Below are 27,447 nucleotides of genomic sequence, written 5' to 3' on the forward strand. Positions count from 1 at the left end.
ACAAGAACCAAGGCATCACCAAGCACATGTTGGTTATGGGTCCACCCATCTCCTTCCCCTCAAAATATTTTCTGGGACCTTCTGATTGCGCCCAGACGCATTCTGTGGTCTTCATGTGTGCCTACACCAACATTCAAGTGCTCCTGAGCAGTGAGCAGGTACACAGTGAGATTAAGCAATGCAATGGCGCTGAATTGAAGCATTACAATTGCTCTCCAGTGCTAACTACTGGGAGATGTCCTTTTATTGCAACTTAATAAAATGATGGCTAATAAAGGCTTGAAAGGAGACCAATGAATTAAAAAAACAAATGGGGTGGGGCAGAAGGAACAACACAATGATAGCTCAAAGGATGGCCTTTTTATATACAAAATCAAATCAGCCATTTACAGGTGAACGATAAGACAGGGATGAAACCTTCTCCTACATGGCCCTCCTAAATCAAAAGAGTTGGACCTGACAGTTGGGGTTCACTTTCACAATCTCATTTGCGATTTCTGTTTGCAAAGGATTTGTACATTTGTTTTAGATTTGTAGTTGCACGAGAGCCATCGGCTCAAGGAGTTTATACTTAGCTTTATGTTTGCACATATTTAAATAACAGAATCGCAAGGATAATTGAAGTGAACACTGGCCATCCTCATGAATATTCTCTCTTTCAAAGGTTCTGTTCCTTGCTCAGGCAAGAGCAAGCAACGCTGCCACTGAGCTTCCTAACCACATCGAAACCACCGAAGCGAAGGCAGGCACACGGGGCTGCCAGACGCGCTCTTTAAACACCCAACTCCACACTGGGCAAGGGCTCAGGCACGGGGAGAGCTTGGCTCACCAGGGGCTCTAAACCTGAAAAGAAGGTCTGCTTGTTTGCATGTCTGCTTTGTAAATATTGTCCCGGGTTGGGCAGGAAGGGACAGGTTTTAAAAACACCCATAATCATCTTCTTCTGGGTATTTCTCTGGCTGTGGAGCTGACTCACAGGGCGCCAACAGTCCTCAGCAGCCTTGTCGGGGAATGAAACTCACTTCTGCAGGTTTCATGTGCTCTCTCAAGCACCAGCTGAATTTTATCGGTGGAAGGACCCTGTTTCTTGAGCTGTTTTCACAGAAACTGCCTCTCTTCCATGAGGTCGCGAGCACTGAGCGGGGGCATAGGGGCTCCTGGTGCTAGCTAATGCCTAGTGACCCTGGAGGACAGGGTAGAACTGCCCCCTGGGGGTTTCTGAGATGATAAGTCTTTACGGGAGTAGGAAGCCTCATCTTTCTCCTGCCAAACACCTGGTGGTTTCGAACCACTGACCTGCTGGTGAGCAGCGCACAGTGTCTGGATTTGTGCTTGCAAAATGCATGCAGTTCTGGGCAGTCGTGATGGCTGGCCCTCAGCCTTATACAAGCATGCTCCAAAAAATTCATGGGAAAAAGGAACTGAAACATAATGGAGTTTTTCTACAAACTTGTTGAAACTCTCTCTAGACCAGAGACGCAGATGTAGCTCCTTCCCAGGTCAATGATGAGCTAAAGCCTTGCCAACAACAACTAGAGTAACAAGCAAATCCTTCCCCACGCAGCCCTTCTCCTGGCCGCCTGGTTTAGGTTCCATGATGAGAATTTCATCTTAGCTTGCTGTCAAACTGGAAGACAGGCTTGGTCTTTGCCCCAACGGCAGGAGCTTTCCCCAGAGGTTTGGAAAGGTTCACCTGACTTGGTGGAACCTCAAGTTACCCCCCCCCAGTAAGGAAACATGGACCCCAAGCATGTCCTCTCCTGCCTCGGAACCTCCTTTGGGCATCTGGGGTCATGGGTGAAGGGGGTAGCATCCCATAGCATCCCACCCAAGCTTTCTATCTCTCTGGGGACTCTCAAGCGCGTTCTGCCTGTGCAGCGACATCATTTACCCAAAAAAGGCACCAAAAGAGGGCAGCATCTTCTGCCTTAAGACGCAACTGATTGGAATCAGGGTACTTCGGAGCTGAAAAGACACTGGGAGTCCCACTGCTTTATTGTCGAGTTGGGACCATGGAGGCCCAAAGGTAGCCACTTGTCCACAGCAGAAAACAAATCAGACCTACATCTGGAGTCATGTAGAGACCTGAGTTCAAGCAGCAGACTCCTTCTCAGCGCTGTGCTTTAGGGCTTAACCTCCCTGAACTTCTTCGTTTCTCAGTCATAAAATCTCTAGGGATCCAGAAGCAGCATGGTGGGGTCGCGGAGAGGTCTGAGTGAGCTCCAGAAGGTGACCCCCCATCACGGTCACGGGTCTACGGTACGTATTCAAGACATGATGGTCACTGCAGTCCTGCTCCCTGCCTTGCCTCCTGTCCCAGGGACTTCCCAAGACAATATGCTGCGTCTTGGTGGATTGTCGGGCTGGCTTTGCTTTCTTGATTTGATTTTTCCTGATCCAATGCCCAAGGGGCTCCGGGTGGCGTAGTGGCTTACGAGTTGGGTTGCTAGCCGCAAGTTCATCAGTTCTAAGCCATCAGTCACTCTGTCTCTGTGGGAGAAAGCAGAGGCTCTCTGCTCCCAGAAAAAGTCAAAGTCCTGGAAATCCACAGGGTTGTTTCTCACCTGTCCTGTAGAGAGGATTGTGATGACTCTGAATTGATTCGATGTCAGTGAATCTGGTTTGGCTTGGACCAAATCCCTAAGAATTTAGGTCAAAAGTGCCCTAAGTTTCAACATCTCTACAGAAGGACGTGATCCCTGGTATGTAGTGGGTTGACTGTGGGCTGGTAATTGCCGTTTGAGCCATTTTGCACCCACAGCGCTCTGCAGAACAAAGGGAAGGCTCTCTGCTCAGTAAAGACTGAGAAACCCACATGAGCAGTGCTACTGGGCCCCCGAGGGTCCCTATGAGCTGAAATCAACCCAATGGCAGTGAGTTTGGTTTTGTTTTTTTAGAAGGACAGATGCCTCATCATTGGATGCCTTGACATTGGATGGCCACGTGATCCACCATCCAAGCCCAGCCTCACCCTAGGGAGGAACACTGCCTCCATGACCTGCCTCACTGTCAATGAGAACACAGCCATCCCATGGTGCCAGGGGAAGGAGCCACCAGGGCACAGTGGCGATGTGTTGAACTGCTAACTGCAGGGTCAGCTCCTTGAAATTACCCATCACTCCACAGGAGAATGGGGCTTTTTACCCTTGCAAAGAGCTACAGGTTCAGAATCTCACAGGGGCAGCTCTACCCTGTCCCATAGGGTCTCTATGAGTCGGCATTGACTCAATGGCAGTGAGGCGCCTGGCCTCAAAGGAACTTCTGCCCACACTGGGAGGCATCTGGTACCCTTACACGGGGTAGGAGAGGTGCGGCAGGGACTCCTGACCTCCCTATGGGAAGACATGTGAGAGGGCTTTCAAGGAATTCATGGAGAATGGGGTAGTAAATGATAACAGAATTTTCCCAAGAAGTTTCTGAACAGCCCCCGCCTCCCACCCCAACCCCCTTGGTCAGAATGGACCCTTCGGATCGAAGGTGGTTCGTGAGTTAGCATAGGCCGTGCGCTCTCACTGAGGGCTCTTGAAGACATCAGTACAGAACCAAGCCGACCCAAACCCACTGCCACCAGGTCAACTCCGCCTCGCAGCCATGCTGGAGGGCAGAGTGGAACTGCTCCGCAGGTTGCTGAGGCGATAAACCCTGTGGGAGCGACAGCACCTCAGTCTTCCTTGTGAGGCAGCGGCTGGGGGTTCAGAGTGCTGAGTCCAACCCTCGCCCCCCCCCCAGAACAGTGGCGTTCAAACGTCACGTGGCCCGAGAAGACCTGCACCTCGGACAATGGCGTCCTGGCCCTGGATGGGGCTGTCAATCCCTGTCTTGCTTTTTATTTTTATCATTTTCAATTTTTTAAAATGTCATCTCTTCCACTGCCTCTTTGCCTACACGGGGAAGTTAAGAACCCTTCTGAGAGTCTCTCCATCATCACCCCCGGCCCAGAAAAGTACAAGGTCAGCCAGAGAATGTTTGAAAATGATGACCCCCTGAGCTGGCAGAGAACCACTCTCCTCAGAGCCCGCACCCACAGGGCCCACCCACAGTGAGGTAGGACCCCTTGGCCCCCAAGCGGGGAAGCAAGACTCCCTGTTCTTCTAAGGCACCCAATGTGCCATGTGCTGTTACTGCCCTAGAGCACTGTCCTTGCTCTGGGCAGGTCGCAAACGGCTGCCGAGCTGAACGAGCGCTGAACCAGAACCCTCACCCCACCCTTTTACACACATGAAACACAGGCCTAAAGAGATCCAGGCCTGGCTCAAGCACACACAGCGGGCCAGCGGCAGCATACTGACCCTAGAACCTGTGACTTCCAAGTTGTTCCTCGCCCAGTCGCGTCCCAGACGGGGCCTGTGAACACCAGAGAAACCTTACAGGGTGGAAATCTCGATCATCCCGAGATGGAGAGAAAAGCAGCCAGGCGCGACCCAGAATCACAGCAAAGAGGCGGATGCTGAGACGATGGGTAAGGGTGAGCACCTGTTTGCAGAACCGGGACTCAACAGGCTGAGCGATGCCTCCCACTGATCCGCAAACCCCCTTTAGAACAAGCCTCGCTTTATAACATGGCAACTGGCTAAAAAGCAAGGGTGATACACCCAATGTCCTTGCTCCTGAACCAAGTACTGAAATATCCCAAAGATGATTTTTTTAAAGCCAGCATCCTTGCTAATCTAACCTACTAGAACGTGAACTTGTTTGTGAATTCTGACAGAACGCAAGTTTCTTTATAGATGGATTATAAACCACCCCCTCACAAAACTCAACTATACCAAGCGTTTAATGAAAAGAAAGCCTGGAATTAGAAATGAGAGCCCCGGTCCGATGACATGGAAGTCAAAGCTCTTCTAGGATGTTTGAAAGATTTGCCCCAGATTCAATGGCGTGGCTCCAGCCCCTGGTCAGTAAGCTTTGCAGCTCTGGGGAGACCCGAAGAAACAGTAACCTTCAGTCTTGGGCTCCTCCGTTCATTCCTCCAGGCCCTGATCCTGCAATAGGCCCTGAGGCGCATCACTAAGCAAGAATGGAGTTTGCTCTCACGGCACTCAGAGGTAGAGGTGGGGCAAGACCGAGAAGAGCTAGGTAGGGGGAGTGGGGGGAGGCAGTTACTCCGTTGATGTAGCATTCCCTCCAGAAGCCAATGTAAGTTCACTGCCGTTGAGTTGATGCCAACTCACAGCGACCCTAGAGGACAGAGGAGAACTACCCTTGTGAGGTTCTGAGAGGAGAGTGTAAAGCCCCATCTTCCCCTGCAGAACAGCTGGTGGTCCTGAAGTGCTGACCTTGAGAAATGAATCGCAGCCCAGTCCACTACGCCACCAGTCCTTAGATAGTGCAAAGGATCTGCACTCAACTAGTAACTTGAAAGGGGAGCCCTGGTCTGCTAACCACAAGGTTGATGGTTCCAACCCAGCAGTTGTTCCAAGAGGGACTGCTAAGGCTGGCTGCTCCTGTGAAGATTGACCACCTAGGAAACCAGCAGGGCATTCTTCTCTTCCCTGAAGAATCTCTATGAACCCAAAGCTCTTTGATGGCAGCAGGTTTTTAACCTCAAGGTTGGTGGGTTCAACCCCCCCCCCCCACCCCAGGTTGGCAAGGCGGAGAGGTTTGGAGGACTGAGTCTGGGAAGATGACAGCCGAGAAAAACCTGTGGGGCAGTGAGTGCTACCCTGTGGCACGTGGAGCCGCCGGGAGTCAGATCAACTCGATGGTAATGGGCTTGATTTGGTTTGGTTTCTCCTTCCATGTAGGCGCACCACACTGGATAAACTTTGCACCAAGTCCCATTTCAGAGGAGAGACTACATGGGACAGCTCAGAATTGTGACTTCCTGCCGAGCAGGCCTTCTCCATCTGGGTCATGTGTGGGAGCCTCGGTGGGTGGTCTCCCCCAGGCCTTGACTCACCAAGAGGGACACAGCAGAGCCTCTAGGGAGGAAGTAGCTCACTTGCTAGCTCTCTACCCAACCAAGGCTGCCCCAGGGACTGCCCCCAGCTCTTGAGTCCACCGGCAGAGCCCTCTGCCTGATGTTCACTTGGCCACGCTCTTGGAGCAGAACGGCCGGCTGGCGGGCCAGACCCGTCTGGGAGACATATGCCGCCTGGTCAGCTGAGATGGAATCTCTGCAGGCTGCCCAGATGGTCCGATCAAATGTCTGGCTGCGTTCCTGCCATGCTGGGCTGACTGCATTCCTGTCATCTCCGCTCTTAACTGGATCAAATAAGCTTTTACTGGCAGCACGAACCAGCAGATAAAGGGAAGATTGTTCAGTGAAATGATGCTTGGGTAACAGGTGAGTAAATCGAGTGGAAAACAGAGTTAGAATCTCCCCAACCACCGTGAACTAAAATAAATTCCAGGCCGGTCAAAGCGTGTAAACATCCATGCATGGGACCACCAGAAGGCTCTAGGTTGCTAGAAGAAATCAGAATGGAAATGATCCACAGAGGGAACTATGGGGAAACGGTTCACCTGTTTTACCAAATGACAACAACAAAGAGAGAGCGCGAGAGAATCATGCGAACATGTGAAGAGATGAAGTTACATTGATAAGAAAAATATGAGAAGGCTTCCAAGAGCCCCTACCTTGTGAGCCTCCTCTGGGCATCTCTCATTCCACGTCTCCTCTCTCACCACATTCAGTTCCTTGAGACAAAATGGTGCACCAACAGTCCATCTGTTCCTCCTTCACCCTTCTCAAGGGAAGTGTCCTCTGATCTACAGACAAATTCTCACGCTACAAAAGGTTCGAATCAAGGAGCAATTCCCCCAGGAATAATGGTAGGTCCTCTCTTCTCTCTCTTGCCCTCTCCGGTCCTTGTGAATAACATTGCATTATTAATACCATGATATTCATATGCAATGATAATTATGAGCGTACTTATTTGTGATTATTAGTCCAGTGACTCATGCTTTCTTGTTCTCTGTTGTTCACATAGTCATCCCTCATCCTGGATCGTAAGTGTCAGGAGCCATGATTTAGTGGGTTTTGAATCCTCCACATCCGGTACAGGGTGACGGGTTAATAGGCGTTTGCTGAAGCACTGAGTTAAGCAAACACAGCATCACTCATGGTTTGATTGATTCTCCTAGCACTGGCTCAGAGCTTCCAGCCCTGGTGTCTTTTTAGTAAGCAGATCAGCCTGCTAAATGGCATTAGTGTTCCTCACCCCCACGAGTGGGACACAGAGCCTGGGGGAACCAGAGCCCTGGAGTAGAGGCATCTCTTCCAGAAATATGTTTCATCTACTCACTCATTTCCGGGCAGTCCCTTGGCTGAGGGCATCTTGGATGTCAAGTTCTAAGTCACAACTACCCAGGATCTGCATTCGTGGTCTGGATTCCACTGCGGTCCCCTTACTGCTCCGTGTACGTTCAGCCAAGAGAAGTGAACCCAGAACTCTGCTGAAAGCCCTTGCTAAGTTCCACTTAGATGTGGCTTTAAAGGTTTGTCGGGTTTTTTCTTTAAAGCACTTCCTTATGGAAATATTGTTTTGGTCCAAACTGTATAAGTACAATAGTAAATTTCAAAGTGCATCAGAAGCCATTCTGTACCTTATCCTCCATTACAGAGAATAACTGAAATCCCTGGAGCAATGAAAATTAATTGGTGGTAGGGTGGGGGGAGCAATTGGTGTGTTTCAAGAAGTCAGGAATGAAGTAACTCCCTGTGGAAGGGTGCAGGATTTCCTGCTTGATCATGTCCTTGTGTCTCCAACCGTGCTTCACCAGCCTAAACCTTCCCAGCTCTCAATTATGACAGTATGCAAAAGCATACATTATCATGCAAATTAGAAACATGTGACCCGGAGACACGAAGTGAGCTCCTGCTATTGGAGAAAAAACAAAAGCACTGATTGCCTTGCTGAACCCCATGGGGCTGCTGCCAACCTTCTATGCGTGGATGGATGGATGGATGGACAGATTAGATATATAGATAGATAGATAGATAGATAGATAGATAGATAGATAGATAGATAGATATAGCAATATCAGCAAAGTGGGACATAGTGAGGGAGGCCTGCATCTTGTCTACATTCAGATGGGATGTCAGTGTGAAATACACCCTGGTTTCAGAGAAACTCATGTGACAAAAGAATGCAAATCATCTCATGAATACTTCTCTATTGCTTTCTCACCGAAATGGTGATAGTTTGGAGAGACATGCTTACATAAAGGGCATGGTTAGAATTCAGGTCACCTGTTTCTTTTTAAAATAGGGTTGTGGAAGAAAAATAAGGCTGCATCTGTGGCTCATCTGGCGTGTCTATTGGCCAGCGCTGCTCTCACCTGCCATCTCTGGGAAGGCAGGGAGCGACTCGGCCCGGGGTCTCCACGGCTGCCTCCCCAGGGCCTGTTCCGCCCCCGGGCACCATCAGGTGGCTGCAGTGACTTGGAGGATTAAGGGGTTGGATGAGACAGGCAAGCAGAGGGAAGCCTTCTGGGAGAGAAGACAGTCGCGTGGAGGTGGGTCCGGCAGGTGTGTAACCTCACTCTTCTGCTGAGATAGGAGAGGGAGCCCTGTTGGCATCAAGAATAAAAATCTGTGTCTCTAATCACAGGTTGGTGGTTTGAGCCCACCCAGGGGCCCCACAGGTGACAGACTTGGCGACCCGGAAACCCTTCAGTCTGTGGTACAGTTCTACTCGGCGACGTCGGGTCACTGCGTCGGAACAGCCTGATGACACCACGAGACAAGCTTGAGGTGGGTCCAACTGTAACTGGGGCCAGTTCAGGAACTCAGACAAGGGCACCAAGTGGCACTCCGGTTTGTTTTCCATTCTAGTCGACAAGTCAACTTTCACCCCGGAGCTGCCATCAAGTCGCTCCCCCAGCCATACTCTCCCCACGCTTGGAAAGGAAGGTAGGGTCTGGGGAAAAAGAGGAAGGCCCCCAATGAGATAGACTGACCGCTGGCAGGACACTGGGCTCCACAGACACTTGGGAGGATGGCACAGTGCTGGGCGGTATCTCTCTGTGGTTCTCAGCACCTAGCAACGCTAGCATTGGATGGCAGAGCCCCAGGGCTCGGTGACCTCATCCCCCCTCTAATCACCTGGTGGGCACTCTTAGATTTGCTTGAGGACCGAGAAGAGTGCTGGACACAGGGGTGGCCCTGTGGATGGGTTCAGTTTGTCTGAACTGCCTGGGTGTCTAGTGACAATGGCAGAGAAGAGATGGACACTCCGGGAGTTCAGCTGAGTTTTTTTTAAAAATCTCCATTAAGGGAAAAATAAATCCCACCTTGAACGGGACCAGTATCCTTCATGGCAACTGCCCCCTCCTTTCCAAAGATGACTCCTCCTAAAACCCAGTCCTTCTTCCCACTCGCCTTCCCTCACCTCTGCTGTAGGTCAGGTAAACAAGACCGGTTAGGAATTTACCCGAGAATTGATGGAGCAAAACCTCTTAGCCAACATGCTATTAGCACAAAGGCCTCTGACCCAGCTCTGAGGCAGGGTATGCGGAACAGACATGGGCCCACCTCAAAGGCAGTGCAAGATCGGGGCTCAAGATGGTCAGCCCAGAATGATTTCTTCAAAGACTTGGACCCTGACCTGCAGAAGGATCAGACCTCAGGCTGGTAACGACTCGGGCCACAAACCCCCCTGAAACATGTCCGATTTGATGCTCTCCCCATTGCCTTTATTCCCTGTTGTCCAGGAACTGGCTTTGGGCAGAGCAGTCCTCCTGATGGGCGATGGGTCTTTGCTGAATCCTAGCAACCACAATGCCCTTCTGCAATGCCCTTCGTGCCCACAGCATCACTTTGGGGAGGGAGGAAGCCAGGCCAGCAAGAGTCACGTCCAGCCATATGCCACCAGGAGCAATGAGCTAATACCCTACTCATCAAATCCAGATCCACCTCAACTTCACCCAGACTAGAATCCAAACTCCTGACTCAGTACCACTGCCACCTGGCCCCACCTTTATGATCTCATTCAGAGAGAACTCCTTGCCCTTCCCTAAATATACATTCTCTAGATTCACTGCATTTAGTTCAGGTGAGTCTGTCCTCTCCCCTCTCTGGCCAGCAAGTTGTACTTTCTTTCAGGACCTGAGCTTCCACAACTTTCTTTCCCTTGTAGAGGTTATGTATCATCTCTCTGCTTCTATATATAGATGGCTTGGTTCACCCTAGCTGAATAGCTGTCTGTGTCTGTCTCTCCAACTAGACCAGGGGCTTCTCCACTGCAGGAAGACACAGTGGACTCATTTCTGAATCCCGCGTGTCCAGAAAGAATGGATGGGTTCACGTTAGTGCACTTGACTGCCCTTCCTCTTCATTGACACCACGCTGTCCCTCTAAACACGCTTGCCCAACGTCGAAGCATTGAGCGTGTCAGTCAGTATGAGGAGCATGCACGTGTGGGCTCACACAAGTTCACCAGATCCCAGGTGAGAACTAAGGTGGCCGAAAGTGAGACCCTAGTGAGTCCCGGCACCTCACCAAGTCTTCATGAGGAGTAGAGGCGATGCCACTGAGCTCGGAGGACTCAATGGGCTGATGTTTTTGTACAACATGACTAACTTTAGTAAGTGCTTGATAAACACTGGATATCAATAATAAAGCCAGGAATAGCCATGGGGCCGCAGGAGTCCGAAGCCCCAGGAAAGAGGCTGGCAGGCTCTTTACTGTATTACTGTCTTGTGCCATCATTTCCCAGAGCAGATATCCAAGAGTCAGCATCAAATTCACCCTGCCAGCAATGTATGCACCGGTTGGGGCAGGGGTTCTGGCATAGGACTCAATCATTTTTGTATTCAATAAATGCTTATGTATCTACGATGGTGGTCCCAGAAGGCCCAGAGTGGGGCAAACAGCTGGGCAGTTCATGGCTAGCCATAAGGTTGGCAGCTCAAATCCAATGTTGAGGTGTCTCCAAAGACCTACCTGGCCATAAGTTTCTGAAGGGTCACAGCCTGGAAACCCCTAGGAAGCAGCATAGCTGGGCAGCACGCCGGGTGGGTCACCAGGAGGTGTAGCAACTCCATAGCTACTGACAGCCACATGAAGCAGGTCCTTAAGCAGTGCAAATAGTTCACTCTTGGCTCCTATGCAAGAGGTGGGTGGTTCAAAGCCACCCTGCAGCACCACGGAAGAAAGGCTTGGTGATTCGCTTCTGTAAAGGCCACTGTTACGAAGGCCTCACACAGCAGTTTGACCCTGGAGCAGATCGGGACACTGTGCATCTGAGTCTACTCGGCAGCATTGAGTTAGGTTTTGGTTTTACCTATGATGGCCAGCCCTTGGGACTAAAACACCAGGACAGAGAGTCTGCCGTTGGGCCTAGGTGGGCGTCCTGTCCCAGATGAAGAAATGGCTCTCTGTCACACTGGGCAGTGGCTGAGAGCCGAGCCGGCCTGCACTCCACACTGGAGGGGAACCAGTCTCCTGCACTACATTTCCAGACTGGCCACCAGAAGGCCCTCCATGAACCCAGCAAGCACCATTCAAACGGGGCTCTTCCTCTCTCTCTTCCCCTGACCTTGGAGAGATGGGGTCTTCAAACCACCTCAACAGAGCAGAAGCTCAAGTTCATGCTCACTGAGCAGGATTCAGTAGAAGCATCGATGTTTTTGATATATAAAAATAGCTTAAAGCATGCAGGAGTAACTGTATATGGAAATGTTTGAAGTGGGGAAAAATGAACCTCGTACCAGCAGTAACCCAAGCAGCTTGGTCTGGGTACAATGATGGATAGATAGGCCAATGGATTAGAACAGGGGACCCAGAAATCCATCCAAGCACCTACAGACACCCAATCTTTGATAAAGAACTAAAATGCATGAACTGGGGGAGAGGTAGTCTTTTTAAAAAACGGTGCTGGAAAAATTGGATCTCTATCTGCAAAGAATGAAACAGGATCCATACCTCCTTGTACCATGTAATCAAGATGGATTAAAGACCTAAATGTAATCCCTAGAACCATAGCAATAATAAATGGGAAAAAAGGGACAAACTTAAGGACCGTAATACAAGGCATAAATATACTATGGAACATAATGAAAAATACCCACACTATGAAAGACCAAACAGAAGTCTAAAATATGGCATTTACGTACATCAAAGGACTTCATCAAAAGAGTGAAAGGAGACCCCACAGAGTGGGGGGAAATTGGGGGCAATGATAGATAAAATCAAATGTTAATTTCAAAAAGCTACAGAACACCACAACACCTTTAATAAGAAAAACACAAATAGCCCAATCAAAATATGGGCACAAGGCATGAATAGACAATTTACTAAAGATGGCAGGAGGCCAACAATCATAGGAAGAAATGCTCATGTTCTCAGCTATACGAGAAATTTAATTTACAATACCAATGAAATACCACCTCACACTAACACTGAGCAAAACACAAGCGGAAACCAACAAACACAGAGATAATAAATAAACACTGAAGAGGACATGGAGAGATTGGCACACTCCCACATTGCTGGAGGAATTGCAGCACTGTACAACCACGATGCGAAACAGCCTGGCACTTCCTTAAACAACTGCACAGACGTGCTACACAACCCTTTAGTCTCTCTGCTTGGGAGACCCTAAAGAAATTAAATACAAAAAGACAAACAGATAAATGCACACCCATCCCATGTTTTACGCAGAAATTCCTAGAGCAGGGGTCCTCACACTTTTTAAACAGGGGCCCAGTTCACTATCCCTCAGACCATTGGAGGTTGAAAAAAAAAACAATGTACAAATTCCTATGCACACCAGACAAGTCGACTGCTAAGCAGGGCAGGCAGCGGCGGCAAAAACACCCGGAGGGCTGGATAAATGTCCTCGGCGGGCCGCATGTGGCCCGCGGGCCATAGTTTGAGGACCCCTGTGACCTATAGCAGCAAAAGAAGGAAACGATAAAAAATTATAACCTGTGGGGAGGAAAGGATCAATAAACTCCGGTACAGCCACACAACGGGATATTATGCAGCCATGCAAAACAACGATGCGTCTGTCAAACACCTCCTGTCATGGACCAATTGGGAAGACATTATGCTCAGCAAAGTTATTAAATCTCATGAAGAAAAAATAGCTCAGGATACCATTCCTATAAAACAGTGGTTCTCAACCTTCCTCATGCCGCCCCTTTAATACAGTTGCTCATGTTGTGGTGACCCCCGTAACCATAAAATTATTTTAATTGCTACTTCATCACTGTAATTTGGCCACTGTGGTGAATCCGGAGACCCCTGTGAAAGGGTCATTCGACTTCCAAAGGGGTCACGACCCACAGGTTGAGAACAGCTGGGATAAAGGAATAAAGGTTTTCAGGGGGAGAGGGGAGGACAGGGAGGGAGGGAGGGATGATGGGAGGATGGGAAGAAGAGACGGAAAGAGAAAGAAGTGCTGAGGAAGCACTACAGGGGCCCTGTGACTGCTCTGAGGGAAGGGCTATGTACCCACATAGAATATCTTGTCCTTCGTATGTGTCATAGCTCACAAACGAAAGGGAAATCATATTAATGATAAAAATTATTTTAAAATCTCAAAGACAAACCACAGCCTTCACAAGCCTCCGGGTTGCTTACCCGTCAGATCTGAACACTGGTCCGAGTGGTTCCCGAAGAAGGGGAAGTAAGCGCGGAGCTCATCCGGGTTCTTCTGTGACGCGAAGCTACTTTGCAACAACAAACCGAACTAAAACCCGGTCCTCGTCGGAAGAACCCAGCGTGTGTTTACAGTGGTCACCATGTTACTCGAGGACTTTAAAAGGGGAAACAGCTTCCAGCTCTCCGGCTCAGCCACCTGGAGAGCTCATGCATAGCAACAAAACCCACAAGTTGACGGGGTCAGGAGGGCTCTCTGGGCCGCTTCCAAGCTGGGGACCCAAGAAACAGTAGCCACGCTGGCTATGCTTCCCACGTTCACGACATCGTTCATGCAGAGAGAAACACTGGCATGCCGCAAGGCCCCAACCAAACCCTGCTAGTGCTTTCTCCTTCACCACCGGGGACTGCTGCAGACATCTGATGACTTCCAGAAACTGTTACGAAATCGCAGAGATGGTGACGAGTCAGCCCATCGGAATCTGCAAACCACTGGACCACTGTGTTGGTTCGTGGGCCGTCCGGTCAACTCACGGGGCCCTAGGTACCAGAGAAGGCAGGAAATGCCCCCCGCTTCCACACCCCCTTCACGGTCCATCAGTCTACTGCAGGACACCAGCACCCTGCCCCCTTCGAAAGACAGAAGGAAAGACAGACTCAGTCTGTCTGCCACTCCTCACTGTCTCCCCTGTCCACATTCCATATGAGCCCTACACTCCAAATTCCGATGGGAGGCGGCTTCAGCCTCTGCACAGCTTATTTGCCAGGTAGCTGTCACCCATCTGTGCATCCTATGAAGAGGAAAAGAAAGAGAAAGAACACCCTCGTGCCGCAGCTTTTACCTTTCAACCAGAGTAAACCCTCTGAGAAACCTACCCCGGGACCCCAACGCTTCCAAGCCCCAGCGACCCTGTGCCTTAGGCTGACACGGGCTTCGTCTGCAGAGACTGTGCACCGGGTCTTTCCTCTGAGATGCCCCTGGGAGGCCCCACACGTTCCAACCTTAGCAGCAAGCTCAGTGGGTTCGTGCCACCCAGGAGCCCCCAGAGAAACCCTGGGCCCGGGGCGAGAGTCCCCCCCCCCCTGCGGCCTGGATGAGGATGAGACAAGGAGAGCGCTTACACGGGCTGCAAAATAAGATCGGGTAAAAGGCTATTTTAGTGCGCTATTGAAAGAAATCATAATTCATGTCCAAAAACCCTATGCTGAAAAAAAATGTTTTAATAATAAAAATAAATAAATAACCTATGCTGAACCGACGATCCAGGAAGTAAATACAAACACGAGGTCTGTATTTCTTTCTTTTGCCTCCTGCCCCGAGATCTCCACCCCCAGCCCCCACCTGCACGTGAGCGCAGGTCCTCCCAGAGAAAGGCCTGCAGGACGGGAAGAGGCTCAGAGGGAGGCGCCCGCACAGCTCAGCAACATGGTGGAAAGCAACCTTCTGCTGAGTATATGGAAATGGATCCGAAGCAGATGGATCGGATTCCTCTGGACATAAACAGACGTGGAAAGGAGAGGAAAGTACTTAGGCATGCAGCCTGGGGTTTTTTTAAGCCCAAACTTTCGGCAACACAGTCGGCTTTGAAATAGGATGTCATAGAAAGAAAGAAAAAACATTTGTTTTAAAAAGTTTGTTTTCATGGTTTGCCCAAACCTCTTCCCGGCCCTCACTGGCTCCTCTCTTGGGCAGGAGAGACCAGCTTTGGTGCCTGGGAGGCTCTGGAGACCAGGGCTCAGGGAAGACGCCTGTGGGTGTCTGCAGCAGCTCCCAGGAGATCAAGCTGGGACCCAGGGCCCCACCACCCAGCTCAGACAAGGGCCCGGTGAAAAGGGCAGATGAGAAGCACAGTGGACCTGGAACTGGACAATCCCCAAGGGGGGTGCTCCTGTCACCAGCTTTATAGCCTGGGGCCTCCATGTCCTCATCTCCCAGTGGGACACGCATAGCCCCTTGGGCGAGGAGGTCATGAGAGCACACTGGGAGTGAGAGGACCTGGCAGCAGGCCCACCTCACAGGATTATCCCTGCCACCACCCCGCCCGGACAGCTCGATGGTCAAGGTCAAGGTCCATGGTCACTTGTGACCAGCCCAGGCTCAATGCGTAAGGAGCAGTGGAGGAAGGGCGAGTTGAACCGCCTGGTTTGAGAGTGAAGTCTTCGGTGCAGGGCATGCCCATTTCGATGGCAGCCCTTAACCAGGGGACAGTCATCCCCCTCTCAGTCCCCACCATGCTCTTATCTGTGCACCCACTATGAGGTTGTTGAGCACCCCCCGACACCCCAGCCTCCGGCTGAAACTGCCCAGTTCACCAAGGGGTTTGCTGCATGAGGCTCAGCAGGCAGAACTAACCCCCCAGGAATTGCAGGTGCCCAGCCTGGCAGGGTGTGGGGACCAATCTCCCCCCTACCTTGGTTGGGGTTCTGCCAATTTTCTAAATTCTTTAGGTCTCACATGTCTTGTGTTCATCATCTAAAATAATGCCTATCGTTTACAAAAATAAATTTCACGTCTTACTTACACTGTCTGAGGGAGGGTGGAGGAGGGAGGGGAAAATGAGGAGCTGATACCAAGGGCTCAAGTAGAAAGAAAAAGTTTTGAGAATGATGATGGCAACGAATGTACAAATGTGCTTGACACAATGGATGGCTGGATGGATTGTACAGAGAGTTGTACGAGCCCCCAATAAAATTATTTAAATAATAATAATTCCTATAATTAGGTTTTCAGAGCTGGTTTAGTCCCCAGGATGGGCACTGCTGATCTTGGCGAGGATGGGGCCGGGCTGCCTTTGGGGGTTGGGTAGCAAGTTCCTCCCGGATGAGAGTACCATGTAAGTCACACGGAAGCCACCTCCACAGACTGGAGTTGTCCCTCCATACCCTGGGCTTAGAAAGTACAGTCTCTCTGTTCCCACCGACAACACCCTTCTCAAAGGCCACTTTCAAAACCATCTGCACTCACATGCTTGGCACGCAGGAAAAGAGACACCAGATCCTGGATAGAATTTGCCCAGTCTTCTCACTCTTGGCTGTGGAGCCGATCCCCACTCAAGGTGATTCGCGAGGGCAGGGTGGAGCTGCCCTGGTGGGCTTCTTAGACTGTTGCTCTATATGGGAGTAGAAAGCACTGTCTTTCTCTTCCTGAGGAGCGACTGGTAGTTTCAAACTGCCGACCTTGTGGTTAGCAGGGGTGGCTGTGAGTTGGAATTGACTAATGGCAGCACCTGGTTAGTTGCTGTGACTGTTGTTTGGACGTCAGCTATGGCTGGAGATCTCTAGACCAGCCCTCAGTCTCGTGTTCCTCCCACAGAATCAGGGATTTGTTAGAAAGGGATTCTCACATACAGAATAACTCAGGATTTATTTCACTGAAAATAGTTGACCCCAAAACCAGGGATCTGTCCCAAAAGTACAGAGCATAATTATTTTTAACCCACACACAATAAAACGAAGATAACACTATTAATATAGGCGTCAGAAATAAGATTAAATCCCCCAGGGCGGAGGTCTTCAGGACCCCAGGTCTGTAGAAATCGAACTTAACTGGTACCATTTTTTACATTCTTACAAAATCCATTGGGATTTAGTAAGATGTCACTGGAAAACACATGTTTATGGTTAAAGTCATTTTTAAGCCACTAGTCTGGAGGGCTCAAGTCCCTCAGAGACCTACAAGCTGCTCAGTAGGGCTCTCACTTCTTCAAGGGCAGTCCAAGGTCCGGGCTGGCAAGGGACTTCACACACCTGTGGCAGGTAAGGAGTTTTGTGCACCTGAGAAGTTTGCAGAAGGTGAGATGTCTAGACCTGTTTGGGCTTCCAGACTGGTACCCATGTATAAAATGCCTTCTGAACTGACTCTGTTCCCTAAGTCTCACACGTACCTGACCAAAACACCCTTGACAATTCTCGGTAATCCTCTCCTTCCAGGGACTGTCTCTGACTGAGCTAACTGTCTCTTCCTTTCCTTGCCATGCCCGCCGCCACTCCCAACCCGCCCGCATGACTCCTGCCTGACCTGTCTCTCTGAATGTCCTTGTCTCTGGAGGGTCCTAACGGACACAACTCCTAACTTAGGTGTCCTCCCCACCAGGCTGTCAGCTCCTCAAGGGCAGGGACCACATGTCCCACTCTGCTACCCCGGGGGCTTTCAGGGCTGCCAAGGGGTCTGATATATAAAAGAAGGCTCTCTTTTCTGCTTCAGGGTGTGGTGGTGGATGACAGAACCCACGTTCCCACCAGCACCTTGAACTTGAACTAATAACCAGAATGCATTTGTGATAACCAGCTCATCTCACAGAAATGCCACAGGGAGATAAGTGCACTTAAAATGACATGTTTGAGCTAAAAAAAAAAAAAAGGTTGCAGTCTCAAGTAGGGCTGTTTGAATGATATAAACATACATTTTTCTGTGTCTGGAACCAAAGTTGAATGAAATTCCCCCAGTGATCTCTTAATGCCATCGAAATTACACGCCGATCCCTCAACCAGGCAAAGATAAGTCACCATTTGCTCAATGGCCTTGCACTTAAAAGTAGCTCGGCCCAGGGAACGTCAGGAAACTGATTATGGCCGGGAAAGGGGGAAACTTAAGGAACTGGAGATATTTAGTCTACAGATAAGAGGGTTTAAGAGTGACAGTACTTGTGTCCAACCATTAGAAGGGTCGTTGGAGGGTCATTAGGAGAGCACAGGCCAGCTGGGTCCCATCTACGTGAGCCTCAGACACGGGCAGATTGCACCCCTGAGAGACAGACTTTCGCAAACTCAGCAGCGGTCTCCACTCTCGCAGCTCAAAGGGCGGGCGCTGCCCCCTGCCAGCAACCCCGGAACCATATTGGATATGCAGAGCCTCGGCCTCCACCTCAAACCTGGCTGATCAAAACGTGCATTTGAACAAGTACCCTATGGTTATTTGCATATTAACGTTAATGAAGCACCGGTGTCTCGTAAAACCAAAAGCAAGCTCACTGCCATGGGGTTGTTTCCCACTCAGAGCAGCCCTGCAGGACCGGGCAGAACTGCCCCTGTGGACTCTCAAGACCATAACTCTTCACGGGAGTCGAAAGCCTCGTCTTTCTCCTATAGAGTGGGTTGTCGGTTTCAAACTGCTGACCTTGTAGTCAGCAGCCCGACACAACTACACCACCAGGGCTTCCTGGCATAGCCTAAGCCCTTCAGTTTACAGGTGATGAACCTAACCAGAGATCAGCGAAGCCAAAGTCACATGATGAGACCAGGTAGGGAAGAGATCACAATTGGCCTTCATCTTCAAATCCATTTCCCAAGAACACTCTGTAGTGCCCACCTGTGAGGGGCAGAGCCCCAGAAAGGACGCCTGTCTTCTCTACCACTGTCCTTGCCTCAGACCCAGGGCTGTGTCCAAGCACAAAGATCAAGGTCATCGGCATGAACTCCCGGCCCCAGAGAGGCCTAACAGGCAGCAGGATCTGACTGGCCCAGATGTTCATGCATCAGGAGGACCAGCCCTCTCGAGGCGCTCCCCTGGAACAGCGAATGCCTCAGAGCTAAACTCTCCCTTGGGCAACTCAGAGAATGACACAAATAGGGTCCACGTACATCAAACTCAAGGTCAACCTAAATGTGCCACCACGCTGCCTTGGATGAAGAAGATTCAAGATTTCCTCAATAGTTTTCCATTGCAAAGAGCCCAAATGTCCGTCCGGGGTTGAAGCTTACTCACCTGCAGGAAATGGGATGGGGAAATCGGGATTCCCAGAGCCAAGCCTGGGAAAGGGCAGCAGAGGGAAGGAAGAGTGGCAGCAACCCTCCCAGCTGGATGGGGTATGTCTTTGCTGCAGCGCTTTGAACCTGTTCTTTCCAGCACAGTCATGGCCAATGGAGTGAAGCCCAAGAGCAAAGGGGAATTTTCAAAATGTGGGTGCCTTTAACAATAGCCAGATGGAGGGACAGTATCAACCTAGAAAAATAATCTCCTTCTTAAAAAAAAAAAAAGAGGCGGTAAGCTCATTGCATAGCAACCCAGCCTCTTGGCTGACTGGGTTGAAACAATGGTGCCCTGCTCAAAGATGGCACCACTGTGAATGTAGGTCACTCCGGGGTTTGGGCAATAGGCCAACATCCTGTGTGAGGCTCCGGAAAGGGCTCACTATGCCTCTTCAGAGTCTCCTACTTCAGGGCTTCCACCCAAAATCCTTTCCCTTCTGGTTATCAGTCCAGGAAGCCACATCTCACAAATTCTGATACATCTTCATTTTGCTCTGTCAGCCCACACCAGTTCAAAGACCGGGTTTACTGGCACAAAGGGAACGAAGCAGAAAGCACATCTATATTTAATGACATCTCTCTGCAAGCAGGCTCTCTTCTGAAGAACCACATTTGAATAAAGTCTGGCACCAGAGCAGACAGGGACAAGACAAGGCTGGGGAACTAGCAGAAAGGCAAGGATGGCCTCCAGAGGGACCGGGCTGGGATAATAATCCTCCCTGAGCCTCTTCCATTGTGCAAAGTTCCAAGGTGCCAGGTTCTTGGGAGGAGAAGGCCAGGCCTAGCTGAGCAGCTGGCAGGATAGAACAAAGAAACTTGGCAGAGCTGTGTCCAGTGGCTCCCTCACCCACTCCAGTGCCCACTGCCACTCCCATCCTCCCATCAACCTAACCAGACTGAGAGGGGAAGAATGTGACCCCATCCCATTCACCATCAAAGAATTTGGCACTGCCTCCACCCGATGGTCAAAACCAAGCGATACAGAGAGAGCTGACGCAGGACCCCGTTACAATCAAGCATCAGGGGTTTGACATCAGGTAGAAAGAAATGTTCGGGTGACACCTGAGACTTTTCCTAGATATGGGTGCAGCCAAACATTGTTTCCTTGTGGGAACCCAATCCATATGCCTGCAGTTCTCTTTCGAGATTGAGCTGCCAATGCAAACTGCATAGATCCCATGAGATAGTGCAGAAACTGCAGACACCTGAGGAGGGACTGAAAGGGGTCACTTAGCGGCAGGCTTCAAAGGAGGCTGAGGAGAGTGAGTGAATTCACCCTTCCCATCCCATCGCTGCTGAGTGCTGCTCTTGTCATTTGATCCCTATGTCCCAGGCACTCAGGCACTGCGTTGCTAGCACCATGCCCCAGGACCCAGGAACGGGTTCCTAGACACCACTCACACCTGTTCGGCCCCACTTTGGCCCCGCACTCCCACACTGGTCTGAAGCAAGACAGGGTTCTTACCAGAAAGGCATGTGTGCTGGAAACTGGAACCTGCGTGGGGGTCCAGAGAAAAGAGCCAGGTCTTCGAGGTCGGCCAGGGGTGGTGTCCACCTGTTCCATTCTCGTCCCGAAGTAGATGCGAGTCACAAAAGGGCTGCCGCATCCGCAGACTGCATCCTTCTGCGCCACTCCTTGCAGATGGAGAGAGCTAAGATCCTTTCTGGCGGACTACGAAGACAAAGGAGGAAACTGAGAACCCCAGGATGGCGTACCAGCAAAAAGCGTCACGCCTGCAGCCTCTCTCTCCTTTCCGCTTCCTCTGCGTCCTCTCTTTGCCACCCTCTCACTGTCTGGAGAAGAATTTTATCAGAGAAATCAGGCACCCTGAAGCGTCATTATCCCAATTTCCATGACACATGACACGGCCTAACAGTAGTTTCTACCAGGCAAAACCCAATTTCCACTCTGACACTGCCACCAACAGCAGATGCCACAGGACCAACGAAGAGTCCCTTAAAGCCAGCACAAGGAAGAGTCCCTTAAATCCAGCTGAAACCAAGCACCCATCCCAGGCTCCAGGCAAACAGTGGCCTGATCAAGGTCTCTGAGCTAGGCACGGCACAAGCACGGAAGACTAGGGGGGTCCTGCCTACTCCCCAGGCGCAGGTCTGTCACAGCACAGTTACTGCCACCCTGGAGTAAGCCACACAGAGGGCCATTAAGGCCAGGCCCCGGAGTGCCTCCGCTCAGCAAAAGGGCCCGGTTCCCCCCTCCCTCCCCAGAGGGCCTACATTCTCTGAGGAGAAGGAATAGGGAAAAATCAAGTACCGACGCCGACGGTGGTGATGATATCTTTTTAAATAGCTTACTTGTATCTTTCCTCCAAATGGGTTTGGTGGGAAAATCGGCAGCTGATGTGTCTCACACAAAAATCCTTCCATGCCTCTTTAAATGAGGCTTGGGACCTTTTTCGTCAATTCCGTCAACGGGCTCTCAAATGTGAAAGGCGCTGCAGCTGGAGTTCCTATCAAACAGCGGCAAGGTTAAGAGAGTGCGCAGAGGGTTGAGCGAACACAACTGGGGGGGGGGGGGTGTCTTTAGAATATACCTGGAATCCCTGCCATTTCGGGAGCATTCCCTGGGCTCAGCACTGAGCTAAGTGTTTCCATTGTGTCACTTGATTCTCATAGCAACGAAGGTAGACTGTGTTATTCTCATTTTCTCGGTAAGGAAGCATCCTAGAGAGATTATGTGACTTTTCCAAAGTCACACCTGCTGTCGCAAGGAGGGAGAAAGGGAAAAAGGTAGGGTGGGAGTTTTGCTATAAAAAAAATTCTCAGTGGGTCACCTCAGTCACACACAGGATCAGACCCTCTGGATTTCTTGCGCCTTTAAAACAAAGGCAGGTGCACACTTCGGCAGCGATGGGGATGACGAAAGGGAAAGCCCCATCCGATGTAATTCCTTTCCAGGGGAGGACCCTTTTTATTTGGTGCACAGATTTAACCCCTATAGATTCTTCAAGCTTCTCCTAGCCTGTTTCCAGGCAACCCGCTCTATTAGGCACTAAGAGGAAGCTCTGTAAGTTGGTTATGTACTTTGGGGAAAACACTGAGCAGCTGAAAACGGCACAACTGTTTTTACCAATGCATTCAAACCTTCTCTTCAAATGTGACCTATGTTATTTCTTCGCCATGATGTTGCTCTAACGATGAGGTCAATATATTCCCCAATACTATGTTCACGAAACAGAATGTATGATAATATGCCCCGAACACTGCCAGCCTCCACTGGATCTGGAATGATTTCACTACCTTGAGGTGGCACAATCATAATACCTCTCAGGGGTCCCCCACACCCACCCACCCACCTTGTGGTGGCCCCGGGGGTGGGGGGCGGGCGGGGAATGCGGCAAAAAGGATGTGATTGGCGGCTGGCTGAACAAGGATCTCAGTCACAGACCACAGGTTTCTGTGAGCTGGACAGTCTTTGCCAAGTGTTTCCTACCGCATCGGGACAAATTGCCGAGGACCCCAGAGGACTAGTAGGCCCCCCTCTTCGTTTCCTGTATCCCAGCTCCGTGGTCCCAGAGCAAAGCGCCCAACTTTCCCCCAGACCCAGGACCACAGGCAGACCTGGAACGAAGGAAGCGTCTGGGAGCTGTCCATGGTGGCGCCGCGCCTGGCCACGCAGAGCCGCCGGCTCCCCGCCCCAGGGCGCGCCCGGGGTCGCTCTCCAAGTCACCGGAGGAGAAATGCACTCCTGGGCTAACCACGTCCGGGAAGGGGCTGCAGCCAGGCCCTGGCGCGCATATCAAAAGATTTACTTGAAATGAAGTTCTTACCTGCGGGCTGCGTCGGCTGCACGAAGAGAGGACTCCGGACCGCAAACTCTGGCTGCTGGCGGTGCGCCTGGGACGCCTGTCGTGGCCGACTCTCCTTTTCTGTGAGACGTCCCTTAAAGCCAGCCTGCGGCTGAGGATCACTGGCGCATCGCGCTCCGGAGCACACACGTCCCGTGGAGTCCACTCCAAAATGTCACTGTCCTTCGCTTCCGGGGCGGCGAGCTGGCGCCACCACTCTGACCTGCACGTTTCTAGGTCCCTGCCTTTGCCAGTTTGAGACCCTCTCTGGATCCGACGTCCCTTAAGCAAAACCCTCTTCCAGCGCTTCCAGGTTTGCAATCTCAGTCCAAACACCTGCTTTTGCCCTTGGGGGATCATCCGAAAGGCGACTGCCTCCGCCCGGCCGGGCGCCAGAGCGTCCCTGGGTACCCAGAGCTGTTTGGGAATGCGCGAGCCACCGGGTAGCAACGGGAGGCGGAGACGCGAACCAGAAGGAAGACCGTGCCGTGCCGGGAAAGCCGCCGCAGGCGCGCGGACCTGTTGCCAGGCGCACGCCCACAAGCGGACAGCGTGCACGGGCCTCCCATCAGCTGGGCTCCGCGACCTGGCCCTCTGCAGCGTAAACCCTCGTCCGCCAGACACTACCGGGCGCAAGCTCGCCCTCCCGCCCCTACGCGCCATCCAGAAGGGGATGGTCCAGGGAAAGCAAGGTTCGCGCTCGGGGAACGCCGGCGCGCCGCACCCCCCGCACCCCCGGAACCTGCCGCCCGAAAGGGGCTACCCGCTCTCAGAGTATCTCACAGACCTGCCGCGCAGGACAGGGTGGGCGGACAGACAGAAGTGGCGACGGTTCGTGTTTTCCCCGCGCACCGTGGAGCCAGGGGACCCGGCTCGTCCCTCCCCTCCGAGCCTCAGGCTGCCAGCGCAGCCCTGGGCGCGTCCGCCTCGGCCCTCTTACCTCGCGGTCGGTGGTCCACGCAGATGCTCGCTTCGCGGGGCAGGAGCTCACAGCTGTCGGGAGGATCTGATCGCGCACCGAACTGGCGCCGCCGCGAGCTCCCGGGCGTCGGCAATCCAGGGAGCAAGCAGCTCGTCTGGGATTTCGGGGTCCCGCCGCCTCCAGTGCACGGTTGCTGACGCCCCCTGAGACGCTCGTGCAAGCCGGGTTCGGGGCGACTGCAGGGCGCTGCGCTCCACTCGCGCGCTGCCCGGCGGCCTGCCGGAGCCGCCCCTTTTATAGCGGCTCCGGGGGCTGGCAGCGCCTCGCTGACTCCTCCCCGCCGGCCCCAGACGCCGGCGCGCCACCGACCCGCCCCGGCCGAGCTCCCCCTGCAGCCCAAGTGGGGCGGGGGCCGTGCGCACGGCCGGGCCCGGGCGAGCTCTGGCGGCCGCTGCGGGAGCCGCAGACTCACCCCGCGAGCCCCGCGCCGGCGGGTCCAGCCCCTGGTGGCCAGGTGAGGGCGCTGGAAGCCCGGGACTCGGCGGGGTGGACCGGCCCTACAGCCACGGCACGCAGTCGGACCGCTGGGGGTCAGCCCCCCTCCACCCAAACTACCCCCCCCCCGGAACCCGCAGAAAACGCCCCTGAGCCCAGGGGGATCTTGACCTCTCTAGACCTCGGTTGGGAGAAAGACCCGACTTTCTACTCCAGTAGAGGAGTCTCGGGAACCCACTGTGGCAGGTCTACCCTGTCCTAAAATATCGCTTTGAGTCGGAAACGGCTCCACTGCAGTGAGTTTGTTAGGTTGGTTGTTGTTGTTGTTGTTGTTTTGGGGGGGGGGCGGGTTGTTTAAAGGCCTCAGTTTCCTCTCCTTAAAAAAATGGACTCTCGGCGGTTTCTTCACAGGAGTGGTGGACGGATTTACATGAAATCGTACACATCCAGGCTTCAAGCTCATAGGTGTCCAGCAGGTCGGAACTCTCCTACTTTCGGGGCAAACTGGGTGCCTCCTTAACCGGACAAGTCGAAGAATCCCGGAGATCCCAAAGAAGAAAGTATTATTGCTCAAGCTGAAGAAATTGCTAGTGGAAAGGGCCCATAACAGGTCCCTCAAATATCACCTCAGCCACTAAATTATAAGCCACTGACTTGCTGTGTGGCCCAGAGCACTCTCCTCTCTGGTCCCCTTAGTTTGTTGTTCCAGCTATAAAAGGATGATTTTGATCCCAGTTCTCCATCCCCTACCCCCCTACTTCTCAGAGCCTGCTGCTCTGCCTCCTTACCTCCTAGAATTCACACCTGCCAGCCATCTGCAGGTGAGCACCAGCTCCGCCCGGAGGCCTCATCCCTGAAATAGAGTAGCTCGGGCATCAAGGTCTACTGGAGGACCGCACTGGGGCCATCCAACAAGCTGCGGGAGTTCATGCCCCGTCCTCTGGGCTGGGGGAGGAGCTGACCTTGCCTCTCAGCAGACAGGTAACAGGGTCCTCGACCCCTTCCTTGACTTCCTGGGAGATTATATGACCCCGACCCCACCCCACCCAGCCTTTCCATTCCAGTCACATAAAATGGAACACACGACTTTCTTTCTCTCGCACCCTCTGGGATTTCTTTTTGGTTGGTTTCTGACTTGTGGTAAATGCGTGTGTGACAAAACACTTGCCATTTCAAAGTTCTTCCATGGTTTCTTTTCTTTCTTAAGTCAGGGGCTCCACAAACATTGGGGAGTTGGTGCGGGGGTAGAGGAGTGTGGGACCTTTGGAACAAATGGCGCACGGTTGCCCTGGATCCTGTCTTGCTAGGAGCAGAGAGCAGGTGGGGCACAGGGAGCAATCTGATGGGAGCCGGCTCCACGGGCGACTTGAAGCTGCAATGGGCAAGGCAGGCTCATGTTCTGTGCTGGCTGCCGAGAAATGCTGAGCCATGTTTTCTTAAGACCCAGAAATGCTCAGCACATTCCTCTGTTGTACAGCTTTCTTTATCTCGGAGCAGTGCCCAGGGGAAAAGAGCAATGCTGATAAATCGCACACAGGCTCCAAGAGAACGTGCCGGGCCAGCTTCGGGGATTACTGTCAGTTGCATTCCCTTGGTGGAATTACTATGTACTCTCCAAACCCAGTGCTGCCGTGGGGACTCCAACCCATAGTGACCTGAGACTGTACATCTTGACAGGAGCTGACAATCTCATCTTTCTCCTTCGGAGGAGCTCCGGGGTTTCAGCATTCCCACCTTGCTGTTAGCAGCCCAGTGCCTGACCCACCATGGAGCCAGTCCTGGTGGTGTGGTGGTTCCGAGTTGGGCTGCGGTCAGCAGTTCAAAACTACCAGCAGCTCCTCCTTGGGAGAAAGGCTAGGCTTCCTATCCAAACCAAACCAAACCAAACTGAACCAATTTCAACTCGTGGAGACCCTAGAGGAGAGAGGAAAACTGTGCCCTTTGGGCTTCTGAGTCCTTACATCGTAACAGGAGTAGACTGCCTCTTCTTTCTGCTGTGGGGTAATCGGTGGGTGTGAACCACTGACCTTGCTGTTATCAGTCTGCCCCTTTAACGCAAGTATCACTAGCCCCCTGTTCTTCAAGAAGCCTGCTTGTATAACATCTGAATGAGTTCATATGCCTCTGCCTCCATCCTCTAAAGCCCCAATCCTGGTTTCCCAGAAAACAGCAGATCCTATAAAGCCACAGTGAGAGAGAGGAGGCAGAATACAGTCAGTGAGGACATGTGCGGATGGTGGGCCTCCAGGCTTCCAGCAGCACCCCACACAAGCAAGTCTTTGAGACAGTCCTACGCTAAGAAAATGCAAAACCACTTGACGTCCAGTTGACTCCAAGTCACACAGGCCCCATGGGTGACTGGGAGCCTTGAACGCTAGCTTTCAGAAGTGGAGAGTCCAGCCTTTCTTCTGAAATACTTCTGGGTAGATGCAAACCACCAACCTTGAGGTTAATGAGCCAATACACTAGTTGTCCGCACCATTCAGGGATTCCAACCTTTGGAAACCAAATAGACCCCAAACCCACCTGCCACCCAGTCCATTCAGACGCATAACAATCCAGATCTGCCCGGGAGGGGTTCCAGACTGTGTATGTGGTCACAGAAGCAATCGGTGGCTTCCAATCTGGACCTTTCAGTTGGCTTTTGGGTGTTTTAATCACTGCATCACCAGGGCCTGTACCCAAAGAGAAAAACCCAAACAAACTCACTACCTTCAGGTCGATTCCGACTCAGAGCGACCCTTTAGGGAAGTAGAAAGAAAGCTCCATCTTCCACCCAGAAAGGAGGCTCCCAAATAACAGGAATACTTAAGTTTCACCAACAGGGGTCGCTCTTGGACACCGAGCTTGAAGCTGGCACCTCAAAAGGGAAATTCCCAGCGCTGGGCCCTGGGTCAGATTTCCAGGCCTTAAAACGGCGTGGTTTC

At 51.9% G+C, this 27,447-nt stretch overlaps 1 protein-coding gene across 3 annotated transcripts in view; it reads right to left on the reverse strand.

Moving 5' to 3' along the window:
* CEMIP (cell migration inducing hyaluronidase 1) overlaps positions 1–24,295 on the reverse strand; it is a 160,348-nt gene extending 136,053 nt beyond the window's left edge. For 2 of the 3 annotated variants that reach the window (XM_075558072.1, XM_075558071.1), the window contains exons 1-4: positions 23,086–23,971; positions 21,850–22,013; positions 21,611–21,765; positions 20,763–20,969 (exon numbers count right to left, since the gene is read on the reverse strand). The gene's annotated coding sequence lies outside the window, so the exon portion shown is untranslated. Of the gene's footprint in view, positions 1–20,762; positions 20,970–21,610; positions 21,766–21,849; positions 22,014–23,085; positions 23,972–24,043 lie in introns of those variants that run through there. The other variant, XM_075558073.1, reaches the window with a different exon arrangement.
* Positions 24,296–27,447: the final 3,152 nt, after the last annotated feature.

This window comes from Tenrec ecaudatus, chromosome 9 (assembly GCF_050624435.1).
Source record: "Tenrec ecaudatus isolate mTenEca1 chromosome 9, mTenEca1.hap1, whole genome shotgun sequence".
Lineage (NCBI taxonomy): Eukaryota > Metazoa > Chordata > Mammalia > Afrosoricida > Tenrecidae > Tenrec > Tenrec ecaudatus.